Raw genomic sequence first — 19,026 nt, 5'->3', positions numbered from 1 at the left:
AATAGAGGCAGAGAAAAAATTTGACAAGATACAGCATCCATTTATGATAAAAATTATGAATAAAATGGGTATAGAAGGAAAGCACCTCAACATAATGCAGGTCATATATGACAAACCCACCACTAATATCATTCTCAATGGAGAAAAACTGAAAACTATCCCTCTAAGAATGGGAAGCAGACAAGGATGATCACTTTAACTACTCTTATTTAACATAGTTTTGGAAGTCCTAGCCAGAGCAATCAGGCACTAAAAAGAAATAAAAGGGATCCAAATTGGAAAGGAAGAAGTGAAACTGTCACTGCCGATGACATGACTTTATGTCTAGAAAACCCTAAATAATCCACCAAAAATCTTTTAGAAATAATAAATGAATGTGTGAAATTTGCAGGATACAAAATCTACATACAAAAATCAGGCGTGTATATATACCTAATGGAATAAAACTCAGCCATAAAAAAGGATGAAATCTGGACATTTGTGACAACATGGATGGACCTTGAGGTTATTATGCTAACCAAAATAAGTCAGAGGAAGAAAGTCAAATACCATATGATCTCACTCATAAGTAGAAGATAAAACAACAACAAACACACATAGAGACAGAGATTGGATTGGTGGTTACCAGAGGGAAAGGGGGGAAAGAGCAGGACGGAAGGAGTGATTAGGCACATGCGTATGGTGATGGATTGTAATTAGTCTTTGGGTGGTAAACATGATGTGATCTACACAGAAACTGAAATATAATGATGTCCATCTGAAATTTATATAATATTATAAACCAGTGTTACCACAGCAACAACAAAAAATCATGTGTGAACATTAAAACGTATACTGAAGCTAGGAATTTCCTCTTAGACCTACACAACCAACGACTGAAAGTATATTATTATTTAAACATGTGACCAATACCTCAAGCCTGTATTTTTTAAAAAATTGCTTTTTCAAGTACTCTTTTGTACAGTCTGGATCGATAGCCACAGGTTCAGTTTCTTAGCGACCACTCTTGGAGTTAGGGGATCAGATTTAATCCCATCTCATTGAACACTACAGTTTGGTTAGTGAGAAGGAGAGCAAACACAGGAAGGAATAATCAAACACGCACTAGCATTTATAATTTCTAAATATCCTATTTCCAAGCAGGGCAACATAATTCAATTTCTATATTGTTTGTCACTCTTCCATCTTCAGCAAGTAGTATATGGTTTATAGTTGTGCTTAGTTTTGGAATCTTTGCAGAGCCCATCCAAGAAGCAATATTTAGATATTTTCCATAATTACATTAAGCTAACACTTTACAAAGATTGGTTGATTTGTTTACACGTAAATTTGATAAGTTACAGAAAAAAATAAACTAATTGATATAGTTTATAATCATCATTTCCCCCAATGAAAGTTTCTATTTTGATGCATAAATTATAATACCTTCATGGGATAGAAATCCAAAAGAAATTTATATTCATTTAAAATTATACGTTCTTGAATTGTTAAAATGTTTATTTATTATCTTAAGAATATTGACATTTAAAAATTTTTCGCTCTTAATTTAAAAAATAGGTAAAAGAGAATTTATGCATTGTGTTGCTAGCTTGAGAGCAAAAATGCTCCATCAGTATAAAGAGTTGGATAAGGACTCTAAATCTCCTATCACATCAAAAAGCATGTTTTGCTTGTTGTGCTTTTTTCTGCGATCTCTTCTGGTGATACTGTTGTAAAATTCTCCAAGATCTAAAAAAGGCCCTGAGTTTCTTTTGCTTCAGTTGCAAATCTATTAATAGAATGGGCAGAGAATTGTAATGCTTCACTGCTTTCAGCTGATGGAGGGGACTGCAAGGCCCTCTGACTTTCAGAGCGGCATGGAAGCAAAATTAACTCAGTCATCCAAATACTGAGTAAAGAGAAAATAGGCTTTGCTTTTTTCCTCAAAGCCTGAGAAGGATGCATATATCTTTAAAAATGCAAATATTTCAGAGATTTAATATTTTGAAACAATTTTAGCTCTTCAAATAAAGTAAGAATGGTGTAATTGTGTAGTTAGTACCTATAATCAAGTATGAACTACAGTCTGTATATAAGTGTGAGGTTGCTGCATTGTGATCCAATAATGTTTACTAGAGCATAAATTTTAAATTACGTAGGCTGCAAACTTTCCTACTGTGTTTCAAAACATTATATAATGACATTCAAAAATATTCATTTAACCTAAAAATGTCCAGCAAATATTTTCACCTGAATAAATATAATGTTGCATCAATTCACACATTATGAGGACTTTAAATACAAAAAATGATTTCGAGATCCACACGTCCAAATGATGCCAAATGAAAAAGTCTGCCTCCAAAAGTTAGTTTCATACCAATTTTTATGCAAAAGTGCAATTAAAAAATTGATAAAATTAATTTCCTCTTTGTATGCAACTCCATACATGTAATTAATTTAATCTATTATATAAAAATGGAATTTTTTGGTGTTTTCTTACTTTAAAAACTTTGACCAGCGTATATTAGTTCAGAACAAAGAATAGTATCAGTTTGCAAAATAGTAAACTAAGAAATTTAAGTTAGCAGTACAGAGAAAAATATCCGTGAAAATAGAATAGGTCACCCTAGAAATAAGAAAGGGTGATACAATTAGTTGATTTACGTCACCAGCCATAGTGGCACACTGGCTATTTTTCAGGATGAAGATACACACATACACACGTGCATGCACATGCAGAATGTACTTGATTCTATTTATTAAGAAATATATTAAAAAGTGACATAATCTCAAGAATTCATAAGTTACCAAATAACTGTTTTTCTGTAAGTAATCTCCGTGTCATTTTGTGGAAACGTAGTGCCCGATAAACGAAGGACTGTGCTGTGAAGGGATTCACAGCAATCACAGATCTCACCTAACCATGAAATACACGAGGGGAGCACTTTCCTGCCGCTGCTGTAGCGAATTATCACAAACCCAGGGTCTTAAAACAAAACAAACGTGGTGTCTTACAGTCTAGCAGTCAGAAGTCTGAAATAGGTTTAACAGGGATAAAACCAACCTGTCAGCGGAGTTGTGTTCCTTCTGGAGGTTTTAGAGCAGAATCTTTTCTTTGCCTTGTCTAGCAGCTGTCCTCAATCTGTGTTCTGCATCATTCTGACCTTTGCTTCCATCATGACGTATCTTTCTTTAATTCCAGTGCTCCTGTATCTCACTTATAAGAACCCTTGTGATTACCTTGAACCCATCTAGATATTCCAGGATAACCTCCCCATCTAAAGATCTTCGAATTAGGCACACCTGCAAAGTCCTTTCTGCTACGTAAGGCAACATATTTACAGGCTTTAGGGACTATGACGTGAACATCTTTGAGGGACCATTATTCTAGCCATTACAATTAACAAACAATAAAAAAAGAATCAAGAGAGAATAACCACTCTAAAGTTTATATGTAGAGGCAAAAGACACAGAATAGTCAATATAATAGTGAAGGAGAAGAACAAAGCTGGGGGGGGCTGACACTACCTGACTTCAAGACTTACTATAAAATTATGGCATTGGCAACATAATACACAAATAGATCAATGGAACAAAATAAGAGCCCAGAAACTGACCTATGCAAATATGGTCAACTAATCATTGACAACGAACAAAGATAATACAATGAAAAAAAACAGTATTTTCAACAAATGGTGCTGGAACAACTGACTATCCACATGCAAAGAAATGGATTTAGAGAGCCAGGCCCAGTTGCCTAGTGGTTAAGTTAGGCATGCTCCACTTCAGTGGCCTGGGTTTGGTTCCCGGGGGCAGATCTACACTGCTCTGTTAGTGGCCATGCTGTAGTGGTGGCCCACAAACTAGAAAATAGAGAAAGATTGGCAAGGATGTTAGCTCAGGGCAAAACTTCCTCAGCAAAAAAAGAAAAAAATAGAATCTAGATACAAACCTTACATTCTTGACAAAAATTAACTCAAAATGGATCATAGACCTAAATACAAAATGGAAAACTATAAAATTCTAAGAAGATATAAAAAGATTTGCTAGATGACCTTGGACATGGTGATGATTTTTTACATACAACACCAAAGACACAATCCATGAAAGAAATAATTGAGAGGCTAGACTTCATTAAAATTAAAAACACCTGCTCTGTGAAGACATTGTCAAGAGAATGGAGACAAGCCACAGACTGGGAGAAAATATTTGCAGAAGACACAGCTGATGACAGATTGCTATTCAACAGATACAAAAGAGCTCTTAACGTTCAACAATAAGAAAAGAAACGACTTGATTAAAAGATGGGCAAAAGACCCAAACAGATAACTCGCCAAAGAAGATATACAGATGGCAAATAAGCATGTGAAAAGACACTCCATATCACACATCATTAGGGAAATGCGGCTTAAAACAATGACGAGATACCACTACAGATCTATTACAATGAACAGAGTTTGGAAGACTGACAGCACCAAATGCTGGTGAGGATGTGGAGTAATAGGAACTCTCTTATATTGCTGGTGGAAATACAAAATGGTACAGCCACTTTGATGCACAGTTTGGCAGTTTCTCACAAAACTAAACAAACTCTTACCATGCAATCCAGCAATCACACTCCTTGGTATTCTCTCAAATGAGGTGAAAATTTACATCCACACAAAAACCTGCACAAGGATGTTTATAGCAGATTTATTCGTAACCGCAAAAACTTGGAAGCAAACAAGATGTCTCTCAGTAGGACAATGGAATATTATTTAGCTCCAAAAAGAAATGAGTTACCAAACCATAAAAAGACATGGAGAAAACTTAAATGCAAAATTCTAAGTCAAAGAAGACAATATGGAAAGTACTTACAGTATGGTTTCAACTATACGACATTTTGGAAAAGGCAAAACTATGAAGACAGTAAACAGTTCAGTGATTGTCAGAGTCTTTGGGAGAAGAAAAGATGAATCAGCAGAGCATGAAGAATTTTTAGGGCAGTAAAACTATTCTGTATGATACTACAATGGTGAATACACATCATTCTGTGTTTATACAAACATGGAATTTACAACACCAAGAATGAACCCTAATGTAAACTAAGGACTTTGAGTGATATTGATGTGTCACTGTAGGTTCATTGACTGAAATAAACTTACCGATCTGCTGTGGCATGTTGATAGTGGGGGTAGTATGTGTGAGTGGGGACAGGGCTGTATGGGAACTCTACACTTCCTTCTGAATTTTGCTGTGAACCTAAAGCTGCAGCCCAAATAATATCTATTTAAGCAAACAAACAAATAAGTACAGTATTTTTTTAATATTTTAGTAAATATACATATATGGCTATATATAAAATGAGGAAGAGAAAAAACCCACAAAATAACCCAGCATCTGTCTCTGTGAGTCTCTGAAACTTCTGATGCAGCTTTCTAAAAGTCCTGTTCTGCATACTGAGATGCATTGTAAATTAGTCCTTGGTATAAGTTGGATCTCACTTAATTTATTCCTACTGAGTTCTCTTTCCATGCAGCTAGAGCAAAAAATATAGTGGTTGTAGCACTGTAAGTAAAACAAGATTAATTTATTATATGCAATGACTAGAATCACAGCCATTCATAATACAACCAGACTATAGACCCTGGAAATTCCAGAGCAGGCTGATACAAATTAACTTCTTTCTATCTAACCCAAGTTACTCCCTCCAGACGTCAGCATTTACTGTGAAATTCCAACTAAATCTCCCCAGATTTTCCCTTAAGTAGAAGAACCTAGAAAATGCGTTGCTACATACCTAATTTGCATAAGGCTTTAAAACTATACCATTATCATAAAAAGGAAGCAGTTCAATACCCAAGGAAATTGGAAGTGTTGCGTATCTAGTTCTGTTTTGCTCCATGTTCTCAAATTTCAAATATGTTCTCTACTCACCAACTGTTGGTAAGAATTCAAACATTCTGTAATTTGGTTCTTCATATTTATCTGTTTGCCTGCAAGTTTTCAATGACCTGTAAAGTTTCCCAACAAATTTTCTAAAAATTCATTTTATTTTTTTAAAATTATATTGAAGATGTATCTTGCTCTATGAAAGTGGATTCTCTTACAGTTCTCTACTTCTTACTCGACGTAAAACACCATTCAAATAAACAGAGCAAAACAGAAACTAAAACAAGCCAACAAAATTACGGTCAAGACAGTCAGGATCACCTGAGTAACACAAATGACTTTAGCCAAGCCCCTGTCTCAGAAGAAATGAGGCATTATTTACTCTAGAAAGAATTTTTGTGGCCTGGTATACAAATAACGTAATAGCTCAAAAAAAAGAAACTTTGAAAAGAAATTGCATTTTGCTTTATTTTATCAATATTTTCCATAAAAATATGAAATGTAAAAAGAAAAAGAACAAAATCTGATAGCGTCCTAGACTGTTTAAAAGACAAATGTTTGAAAATTACATGCTTTATTCAAAAGGAAAATCTTAGTACAAATATTGAACGATCATCACGACTGGTAAAAATCAGAATCAGCGTTAACATTTTAGTTTCCATATGAAGAATATACTTCAAATGTTAACAGCCAATTGGTAATGAAAAACAACTGTTAGCAATTTTTCCTATATTTACAATAAAATTATAAATTATTTCATTTTTCTACATAATCTTTATAGGCAAAGATTTTCTGAAAACCTACTGTAAAATAAATATATGAAAATAGCAAAGAGAAAAATTAATAAACGTTTAAATGTTCTTTACATTTACAATTTTTTTTTTTAAGATTGGCACCTGGGCTGACATCTGTTGAGAATCTTTTCTTCTTCTTCTTCTCCTTCTCCCAAAAGCCCCCCAGTGCGTAGTTGTATATTCTAGTTATAGGTCCTTCTGGTTGTGGCATGTGGGACGCTGCCTCAGCATGGTCTGACGAGAGGTGCCATGTCCGCACCCAGGATCAGAACCAGCAAAACCCTGGGCCACCAAAGCAGAGAGCATGAACTCGACCACTGGGCCACAGGGCTGGCCCCCTACCTTTACAATTTTTAAAGGAGATTTTCTTCCTCTAAATTTAGCATATGGATCAGTAATCTGAGCAAAATAAAAGGAATATATTGTGTTGAATAAAGAAAGGATGGAGTTTCCAGACTTTTCACATCCAACTTGGAATATTAAAGTTAGAGGGTAAAAAAGAAAATAAGGAAATATGGGTGAAAATATTATCTTAATAAGAGAATAAATTTAAAATACATGTGTATTTAATTGACGATTCTTTAAAGAAATGCATTTCATAGCTTCTGTATTTATAAACACCATCAAAATATCAAAATGGCAAAGCTAATTCTAAACCAATGAGAATGTAATATTGTCACTACAAAAAGTTTCTCTCAGTTTAGTTATAAAGATTAAAGTGAACAAAATATAAAACACACAATTCATTTAATAAAAAACTTAAATAACATCTGAAAACTTATTGCTTTCGTAAATGATTATAGAAATGGAAATTGAAGCAATGAATGTATTTATCTATCCTGTCGGCAAAGAGGAAAGAATAGTAACCAACACTCACGAAAAATCAGTAAAATTTTAATTATATGGATCGTCTGAGCCTCATGCTTTGTTTTTCAGTTTTACACTGAGTAGACCTTGTTAGTAGAACCAAGATTGCAAAACAAGCTATTTATTTTATGCTAGTAATTTCTTATTACTATTTAGTCTTTATTTTGAAAATTATTTGTGTACACTGTATTTTATTATTTCACTATGTCTTAGGTCTTTTGATTTATCTATTTTTGTTGTTTCATACATTCGATGTTTTTTTGTTTGTTTTTTAATTTCTGCTGATTTATTACTAGGTTGAAAATCAAAAATTACAATGAACTGAGAACGTATACAAGGTAAGTTTGGGACAAATAGAAAACTTCCTCAGAAATTAATATCTGGAAATAAATTGTAATTTTTTTCCTTATAGGAACTACTCAAAAAATACAAGCCTGTATTGTAATATATTCACTAAAATATGAAGATAGAGGTCATTAGCAAGTTTACTTCTATTAATAAATATTCTGTAGTTTCTTTAGATTTGTTACAGTATAATTAATGAATAAAATTATAAGATATTTAAAGAGTACATTGTGGTGATTTGATATACCTATCCATCGTGGTAGGATTCCTCCTATCTACTAGTTAATCGACACATCCATCGCTTGATGTATACATGTATACTTATGTGTGTGAGAACATTTAAGTTCTACTCTCTTAGTAAATATTTGATGTTGTTTTATTTTATTCTCGTTAAGTATGGTTATTACATCCCCATTTGTATATTTGTTCAATTTTAACACATCCATTGGCCCCTTTTATATTTTTAACCATACATTGATATTGCTACTTTTCACTCTTTTTCCTCATATTTAATATATCTTTGATTTTCTGATTATTTATGTTCTCTGTCACAGACATATATGTCACTTGAAAACTGTATAGTTGGGGTTTGTTTTATGTTGCAGTCTGAGAATATATGTCTTTAACAGGGTCTCACTTTCTTTAGTCAACCTACTAAATCATAGAGAGAAGCTGAAGCTTAGACTTAATTCCTCCTTTTTATCCCCATTCTCCTGTTGCTGTCTCGTTTGCAGGTTCCTACCACTCTAGATGCGGCTGAAGTTACTTAACGTGCTGTCCTTGTCCCTCCTCTCCCCTTACTCTTTCTCCCTACATTATTAGAATCACTATACCACTTTAAATTTCAATGAAATACAGATCAGTCCTAAATTTTATCCATAGCCAGCCTTTTCTCAGAAGCCTGAGAATCTCCCTGAAAACTTTGTTTCTATGACGTTCCTATCTAAATCATAACTAAGTCTTAATTAACTTACTTCATAAATGTCATCTGCATCTACGTTTCCACCGCTCTCTTGGTCGTTCACCCTATAATCACTTCCCATCTGTATAATGGTATTTTTCTTCCTCCTTGTTAGCTCTGGTTCTGTTAAACCTGCACGCTCCATGTTACACTCAAAGTGGTCTTTCCAAAATAAATACATGATCTGGTTACTCCCTCTGTTTCAACCACTTATAATTGACTCCATGTTGCTACCACGAGTTAAAATAAAGAGTTAAAATAAAAATTTTTCACCTTGCCCACCTCTATAGGTTGTTTCACACTGCTCTCTACATCCTCACAGATTAGTCACCTAAACCTTTTTGTTTCTGTGATACCCTGCTTCTCCTTTCTATGTGACTTTTCTTGCATTCTTCTCACAATCTCTATTAACTTCCCACTGTTTTTTCTTTCTTTCAGTCGAATTCTTACTCATTCTTTAGAATCAGTTCCTCAGTTAGGACTCCTTGATTTCTTGCTATCCATAACTAGGGTAAGCTTTTGGGTTAACAATATATATCTCCCATTGGTTGCATTTGTAATTGCTGCTAAATTTAAATTCCGTGAGAACAAACTCCAGTCTATCTCTAGGATTTAGAATAATCTCTGTCTCATTAAGTTGCACTATGTATGTGTATATATGTATATATACTCAGAACATCACATTATCACGTTTCTTAAGCCTCAATTTTCTATCTCTTGATCTAAGTCTCATAATATGTCTATTCATATTGACTTGACATACTGGATTACCCTTCTCATTCTTGCCATATTTTAAATATCTATTTTCTGAATTAGAGTAAGGAGAACTTAGAGATTTCATAGTGTTTAGCTCCAAGGCATTGCCTAAGAGTCAATTCTCCAAAATCATAGGTAATAGAAGATATAATCTTGGCTCAATATGAATAATTTGAAACACAACATGGAGATGTCTCAAAACCAACTGCTGTAGCTCTAATTCATCATTTCTATTGACTAAATAATATTTTATGAAAAACATGTAACATATTTTACTTAATCCTTCATTGATAATCATTCACTATAATTCTGCTTTATTTTTTCTTATGAATTATAATTACATTTAACATATTGATTTTTATGTATATACATATGCATATATATGTGTATATTCTATGGGAAGGAATTAAAAAAGTGAAATTGCTAATATGAAGAGTATGTGTATTTTAACTATGATTTACATTGCCAGATTGCTTCCAGAAAACTGTAACAAATGGCATTTATGCAAAATCTAAGTGTATCCTTTTGCCAGAATCCCTGACGGAACAGGGTATTATGACTGTAAAATTGCTACCAGCTTTGGGAAAATCTACCAATCTGATGGATGTATAATGACATTTCTTTCTACTGTTATTTGCATTTCTTTGATTGCATGGCTTGTTTGATGATTTCCTTTTCATCTTAAATATCAAATATATTTCCTGTACATTCTATCTAAAATTATACTCTTCTTGATTTCCTATAAGTTTTCACAGCTTTCTTTTTTCTTTTGCACTTACCAATGTCAAAAAGGTATACCTTTTACTCATCTTGTTTGTCACTCTCTAGAACATAAGCTCTGAAAATAGAAGTTTTCATCATGTTGCTTATCGCTATCCCCTTAGCATTAGCAGATTACCTGGCTTTATAGTAGGTACTCAATAAACATTTTTAGAAGAATTAATGAATGAATAAAATCACTTTTACAAGGGAAGAATTTTCCATATTTTTAAAACATTGCATCAAAACATTTTGTCACAGGGGCCCCAGAGATAATAGAATCTGACTGAGAGTTTATAATCAACTTACAAACTTTTGGGGACATTTGAAATCCTGGGAGTGTATAGGTAGCTACCATACCAATAACATCTTTATTCTAAGGCCAGGATGGAAAGAGCAAAATCATAAAAATGTAAATGTCCGTAGGTATTGATTGCATTTGGTCGTACCTGGTTTTAGATATAACTTTTCATCTTAAAGGGAGGGGCACTTTAAGTCACTGATAATCATTCTCAATATTTCCCCCCAAATTAGTTACTATGTTTCAAATATGGAGCCAATCGGGTTACATGGAACCTAATGACGAGTAGGGAAGCAACATAACGTTGACTCCCTGTGGGTGGCAAATTTGTCCTGGGATGGTGCTCCTAAGAGATGTCCTTTATTTGGAAACCACTGCCTATACCAGAGCCGTGTAAACAAGCCCTCAGGGAGAGTAGACCCAAGCTGAACACTGGTCCCTGGCAGCCAGAGCCGTTCTCTGTAATATAATGTGTCCTATTTGATATTTTTTACTCCAGCCACTTGGTACAAAACTCTGATCAGAGAAATTATTTTTATGAGGAACAGATGTTTCAGCAGTCTACAAATACAAAAGATTTGAGAGATTCAGCCCCACTTCATCCAAAAGATTATTTTGGTCATAACTTAAAGGTTTAAACGGAATTACTAAAGAACTTAGGAAATCCCGTAATCAGCTACGTAAAATGAGAATCATTTTTGTTGGAATCCACTAGATTATGCGTTTAATAAGGACCCATATTTGGCATATAGTAACTAGTCATCAAGCTAGAAATATGGAAAATGGTTGTCCCAGTGATTTAAATTCTCCCACCCTTTAACCATGCCCATTTCATAGTATAAAACATAAGTATAAATTTTATTAAAGCTCAGATGCAGTAAATAGTAGCAGAGCTACTGTTACTATTGGCTATGTGTGCTTATGACAGAATGAAACTTTGGCTCCACTATTGCTTTGTTTTGGCTTTGCAATATAGATGTTTATTAATATTTGTTAATGGGAAGATTATACAACATTGTGATATACATTATAAACATAGATATCAGGGAAACAATGAGACAAGCTATATACATTTTATAATGAACTGATTAACAGCTAATTCATTTGGTTACTTATGGGATTGTGGCCTGCAGCTGAGTGCAACTTGGGACACAATTTATGACAGCAACAAAGGAAGGATGGAATCATATTTTAACAGAGCAGGGTAAACACACTTACATGCACATTCACACAGGGATATACAATCATGCAGTCTGTAGGTCTAGAAATCTAGGATCAAATATACTTACTGTAGCTAAATTCATCTTACTTCCTTAACCCTATGTGAAGACATAATTCAGATGAATTACTGCAAACCAAAGATAGAGCAAAACAATGCAAGACTGAATCTCTGAACCTTACGTGTAAAATAGTTGCTTGATTGGGTGTGATCCAATCGAAAGGAATGGGTGCTTACAACCGTAAAATAAAATCTACCAGTCTTGGCCCTTTCAATCCCATCCTTGTTGATTATATTTAGATCAAATTATTCCATTAAAGTGTCTTTTCAAATAATGATTTCCAATTGCTTATGTCATTTGAAATTCTTATTTATGGGAATGAAACAGTGTATTCTAATCTTCAAAATCACCACAAATTTTCAGCCACATATTTTGAAACTTCATCTGAGTTTCTAGGTCTGCTAAAAGAAGTAGATGACTTTCACAGGATATAAGGTTATTTTCTGGCATGGAGGAAGATCTGAGAAAAACTCCACTATAAAAATTAAAGATGGCAATACCATACTCCCAATATTTCATATTTTATGGCATTACTATTTGTGTTTGGGGCAGACTGAAAATCTATTTTTATTATGCTTTCTGAGATGGCATTTTGAATTTAAGCCCTATTTTCCATGGCTTATAGCTTTTCCACTGAGTACCTTGGGGGATAAACTTCATCATGCTGGTTCTTAACCTTGAATGAAATAATTCAGGAAGTTTGAAGGAAATGTATTTCGTCATTTTTGATTTAAGTAACTACAGGGAAATTTGTTTTGGCTGTTCAAAAATATTATACGATTTCTATTCTGGAATTATTCATAAGGAATTATGATTTTAAGTACAAATATTTATAATGTAATTGTATAAAAGATATACATGTATTTAAAATTATTTATACAAAATAATAAATGAGATACAATACGTATCTGCTACATTCCTCAATTCATATAATGCAATTCTCTGTGATCTGCCAAACCATAAGACACTCTGATATGTAGGCTTTTGTGGGAAGGGTGCTGTATTGAATCAAAATGAAAAATCTGATTTTCAGGAATGACTAACCACTTATTAAAGAGTCAGGATTTCAGCAGTTATTTAAATGTAGTCTCAGTGGTTTACGTAAGCTGTCAAAATTCCCCCATTCTCCCATTTCAAATGTTTATATGTCAGGCTAGTTTTTGATAGCCATTTATACAAAATAAAAATTTAAAAGAGTAATGAAATATCATAAAGGATAAAAATGGCTAAGACTTCTGTAATGGCTCACTCAGCTTAACAACCTTTGGGATTCTCAGAAGTAAAGGGGAATACCTGTATTTCACAGAACAACCACTAATTGAGCAAAAGCGTCTACTTTACTGGGGCAGTTTGTTGATCATCATACAGTTAGCGTTAATCAATTGTAGACATTATCCATTTAAGAAACAAGAAGAGAAATTTGACCAGAGAGGGACTCTCTAACTGTACATAAACAAAGTATATGTGACTTCATCACACACATTTTTATGTGTGTATGTGTGTGTGTGTATACAAGATGTATAAAACATGTATATTAGTTATACACATATAAGAAATAAATGACTATATGCAGGTAAATAAAGACATATATGTACTTGATTTTTGTTGAATTGTCTCCCAATTCTATTTTAGAGTTTTCCAATTTCTGGGATAATATGATTCAATTGGGTTAGTTTAATAATTGTTGCTTTTAAATATATCTAATGTTTAATCATTTTCCTAATTATATTGCTAAGTTCTTTCACACACTCACACACATACACACATATATATGTAAGGCTCATCACAGTTGATTTAATTATTTTCATTTTGCATATTTTATCGAAGCCCTTTTTATAAAAAAGTAAGCCTATAAAATGTTTTTTATTATATTCATCTTTATTTATTACATTCCATGTTCTATGTACTATCCTGGGGGGGAGAAGATACATAAAATCCATAAACAGTTAAGAACAATGTGAGGTGAAAAAATTAAAACAGATTAAATGTATTTATAAAGTGTTTAGGAGCCAGTGAAATAAAAACATGTAGCCGTCTTAAGAAAGGAGATATGTTAGTACTGTATCTTAGAGAATGAATTGAGATTTATGATGAAGAAAAACAGAGGACGTTACTGTTTCTATCAAGCATGTTGGCTGTATCAAATGATATTGATAATGTTTGTTTTTAATGGAGGTTTATGCAGAGATTATTAAATCAGAGTGAAAGAGGAGAGAAAATTAGTAACATTGCTCCATGGCTCTGAATCGGGTCATTTCCAGATTTTAAGTCAACTTCCCTTCTTTTCGACCCACTACCAGAATGTAATTAAGTAGTTTAATTATGTTTTTCCTGCTTAAAGGATTTACAGTCAAAATCCCAATTTCACTTTGAAACACCTTACTGAATGGTTTCTACTTAAAACCTAATAAAATTATATTTCGAAAGATTGAGCAATTAGAACCTATGTCTACATAATTGTTTTCCTTTGCCATTTAATATCACATCGCAAAGTATATTATTGTTAGTATTAGTATTATTATAATCATGTGTCAATTTTGAAATCATTTTTGGCTTATTCTGGCAATTTATATGCATTGATATTCTTTATGTATAGGTCTTGCTTAGTATGATCTCCCAGAACATTTTTAGGATCTTCGCAAAGTAACTGGCACTGCCCATGATCAGTATATCACTTACATTTGGCCATATTTCAAGCTCTTCTAAGTAGACAAAGAGATAGCCTATAGCATTTAGGAGACTAAGTGGCCTTTGCTATGCTCTGTGCTGGCAGAAGCGAGGAGGGCTGGTTGTTTCTACCACCTCTGAGTAACTCTCAGAGTAAATTCTCAGATTTAAAGTCTCAGCTCAAACAATGGGCGATGAATCACAGATGGCCCTTAAAATTTCTTTAACTTTGGTGGCTACAGGGCTGACAGAGTTAAAAATCAGTTAACATTATCACCTCTGTGTGTATGTCGAGGATGTATTATGGGATTTATTAGGAAGGAATAGATCCCTGTGAAATGCGATAAAAATTGTATGTGTTCTCAGGCAAATCTGTTAATCTTGACCCCATACCAAGGTCATAATCTTGACCTTGGGCTTTCCTTGTTAGGAAGTAGCTCAACTGCCTTCATGAAGAAAAGTTATTTTCTCTCCTACGTAAAATAATTCGCTTTGCTTGCACTGACATCACTTGCACTCTTGAATATTTGGAATGTCTTCACTAATCTCATCTAATACATTTGTAGCATGTAGATTCTTCTTCAATACTTTATTAAACATCCCCTCTGCCGTATTGTTTTCTAAAAAACATTTAATTACCTTATTCCTAGAACCTGCTTAGCTCTTATCTGTGTGGTTTAAATAAAATATTATCCAAAATAAAAGATAGTTTAAAAAATGTATTTATGTTTGATAATATGTACTGTCTCTGAATATGTTTATTTTCATTGGAGGAAACTGATGAATGAACAACAGATTTCTCTTAGATGCCTATAAATGCAATGTACCTAAAGTGTTATTTTTTTTTTAATTTCCCTACATGAAATGATCAGAAATGCAATGGATGCTATTTTGGTTTTGAAACAAACTTTTAGGCAAAACTGAGATCTCCACAGTTGTTATTTCTTTTTATTTTTCAAAGGTTATTTTTGCACATGTGTTTCAATTCCAGTTAAAGAATTCATTCCTCTCACATCGTGAGAAATTATCTTTCTTCAATAATATAACTTTATTTCCTTTTACAGATCATTACTGAGGTGTAACACATACAGAAAATAAACTAATCATAAGTTTATAGCTTGATTAATTTTCCAAACTGAAGACACTCATATAAGTGTCATGAATGACAAAATCATAACATTAACAGTAGCAAAGAAGGCCCCTCATTCCCACCCACATTCTTTACCTTCACAAAGGAAACCCCTTCCTAACAATAGTTCGGTAGATTGATTATAAAAATGGCACCAATTCTCCACCAATTACTGTATTCCTAGCATTAGCCACATGAAATAGCAGCCCCTCTTGTCAAGATGGAATCTAGTTCCACAACCTTTCAATTTGGACCAGACTTGTGACTTGGTGTAGTCAATAGAATGTGAAATAAATGACAATTTGCCCATTTTGAAGGTCTTAACAGATCCTAAAAGGCTTTATGTGCTATACTTTCCCTCTTGTACCTCTACCTTTCCATGATTATATATCTGAACTAGACTGTGAAGAAGCCTGGGTTGGGCTGCCTGAGAATTAAAGATTTGACTAAACCCACTTACCCCCCAAGTAAGAGCTCCACGAAGATCTGCAGAGCCACCGAAGAAGACATTTGGCTGAAGATGAATGACTGAAACCAGATTAAGACCAGAAGTACCATCAACCCCCAAGCTTATTCTTGTGAAAAATAATAACACTCAGTGTTTTAAGCTGATAAGCTTGGGGGTAGATTCTTATACAGATTATTGCGGCAAGATTAAATGATATAGAAATGGACACCTGGAAGTATAATGAGATCCTTACAAAAAACTTAAGTATGTGGGTTTAGCTTTGAGACTGCTTCTTCTCCAGGAGTAAAGAGATCTTTTCTGTTTTCCTCTGTAGGTGTAATTGTTAATCACCTGTGTCCTGAGGTTGACACAGCTTACTGCTGGATTCAGGCATTTTGCTGGTTGTTGTTGTTAATTTCCATAGGAAGCATAAGGGAGAAGAATCTGGGCAGTGCTGAATGCTTTTCTTTCTTTTCTTGTTTGAATTGAGGCCACATTGGTTTATAACATTATATAAATTTCAGGTGTACATCATGATATTTTGGCTTTTCTATAGACTGCATTGTGTTCACCACCAAAGTCTAGTTGCCATCCATCACCATACACATGTGCCTCTTTTATCCCTTTCACCCTCCCCTCAATACCTTTGGAGAACAGACCAAATGCCTTTCTTGGAGGGACTGGTGTTCTCCTCCTCTAAACCTGCTACACAAAGACCCTTCTCTGTTCTCCATCTCTGCCTCCAATCACTCTCATGGGCACTTGAGGAGAGCACAGGAGAATAGCTTGTGAGTGAGTTCAATTTTTCCTTGTATGGTTAGCTCACAGGGGATTCTATACTCTCATGCTAGTCCACACTTGGCCTTTAGCAATTTCTTAAAATAAAATTTAGCTCACTTTTTCTTACAAGTATTAATGTACCAGCGATTGCCTCAGGTAGGCAATAGATTGAATCACATTACTCCCTATAGGCACCTATTTTTTCTTGGATTTCTTGTTAGTTGGTGGCCCCATGATCTCAACTCTCTGGTCCCATGAGTTCAAGGTAATTTGTTATTTTAGAAATCATTTAGCTTTTTGTTTTGTTTTGCTTTGCCTTTCCATATTTATTGACACATAATTGACAAATAAAATTATATATACAAGAAGTGTATGTCAGTGTCACAATCCAATGTACACATCAGGATAGATGCGGAGAGGGCTGATGGCCACTGTGAGTTTATTATAACCAGCGTTTCAATATATACATAGCTTATATCTGTTAAACATACACAGGTGTTCTGGATGAAGTAATTAGCGAATGCCAAGAATTCTTAGTGATTTCTCAAGGTGCCTTCCCTTGGCCTCTGTTTCGATATTATCATGTTATTGCTGTGCTCTTATATTTTTATCTCATAGCAGGCAAGGTCTCCTAGGCAACGGCCCCTCCTGCTCCTGATATCCATATGTGTTTCCATCTGTGCCCCCAGGCGACCGCGCCTGTCTTAGGTTGCCCCGCCCTGGAGGTCTTACCCATCATTGGCTGACCGTCCTTCTCACCTCTGGGTCACAGTTTGTTGGCAAGCCTTTTCCAGTGATTATTAACCCTTCCTTCGTCAGGGGCGGCTACAGTGTACAACATGATGATTTTATTTATATTCTTATACATTGTGAAATGATTGCCACAATCAAGGTAACTAAAACGTCCATCACCTCACATAGTTATTTTTTTAGGTAATGAGAACACTTAAGATCTATTCTCTTAGCAAATTTCAAGTATACAATACAGTCTTATTAACTATAGTCACTATGCTGTACAATAGATGCCTAAGACTTATTCATCTTATGGCTCAAAATTTGTGTCCTTTGATCAATATCTCTCTGTTTCCCCCACCCCTCAGCCACTGTAGTCATATTCTATTCTCTAGTTCTATGAGTTCACTTCTTTTAGATCCCACATATAAGTGAGATCATACAGGATGTGTCTTTCTCTGTCTGGCTTATTTCACTTAGCATAATGTCCTCCAGGTTCATCCATGTTGTTGCAAACTGCAGAATATCCTTTCCTATTGCTTTAAGAGTAGAAACGATACTGCTTCCAGATTTCTACATTCTAAGCAGTAGGCTGGCAGTTTTTATTGTTGGTGTTGTTAAATCTCCTTTGCGTTCCTGAAAGGAACCCATTTCTAGATTTGATTATTGATTAATATTTTATTAAGGAGTTTTGAAGCTCTCTTTATTATATATATTATTGTGTAATTGTTCAATTCTTGAAAGTACTTTTTAGGTTTTTGTATTAAGGTTTTGATAGCTTCTCAGAGTGAAAAAAGATGGATGTCACCTTCCTGTTTCCTGGAATACAGAAAATAGAAAAAAGACAATTTGTCCTTAGAAGAACACCTGGAAGAATGCTTAGAATGCCTACAAGTTTAAACCATTAAAGCCTCTGAGCCAGGGGTTTTCCTTGTGAAACTTTCCTTTAATAGGTATTGGTATATACAGGTTTTGTCTTTCTTTTTATGTAGCTAAAGTTAAATTCTATTTTTCAGGGAAGCTGTCTATCCATTTCATCTAAAGTGCCAAATTTATCACTGTAAAGTTAGGCATAATAACTTCTTATCTTTATTATCATTGTAGTTATTAGTAATACCTCCTTTTATATGCTTATATAAGTCACTCAAATTTTCTCTCTTTTCTTCTTGACCAATTTCTCTTATTTTATTAACTTTCAAAGTAAACAATTTTACCTTTTAAAAGCATTTTATATTGTAATTTTTTCTTATTTCATTGATTTTTGCTCTTAACTGTATATTAATAATCCCCTTCCTTCCAATGCCTTTGACTTTCTGCATTTTTACTAACTTCGTGCCATAGAAGCTTATATCACTAA

Source organism: Equus caballus, chromosome 21, assembly GCF_041296265.1.
Source record: "Equus caballus isolate H_3958 breed thoroughbred chromosome 21, TB-T2T, whole genome shotgun sequence".
Lineage (NCBI taxonomy): Eukaryota > Metazoa > Chordata > Mammalia > Perissodactyla > Equidae > Equus > Equus caballus.
Note: the sequence above shows the minus strand (reverse complement) of the source record.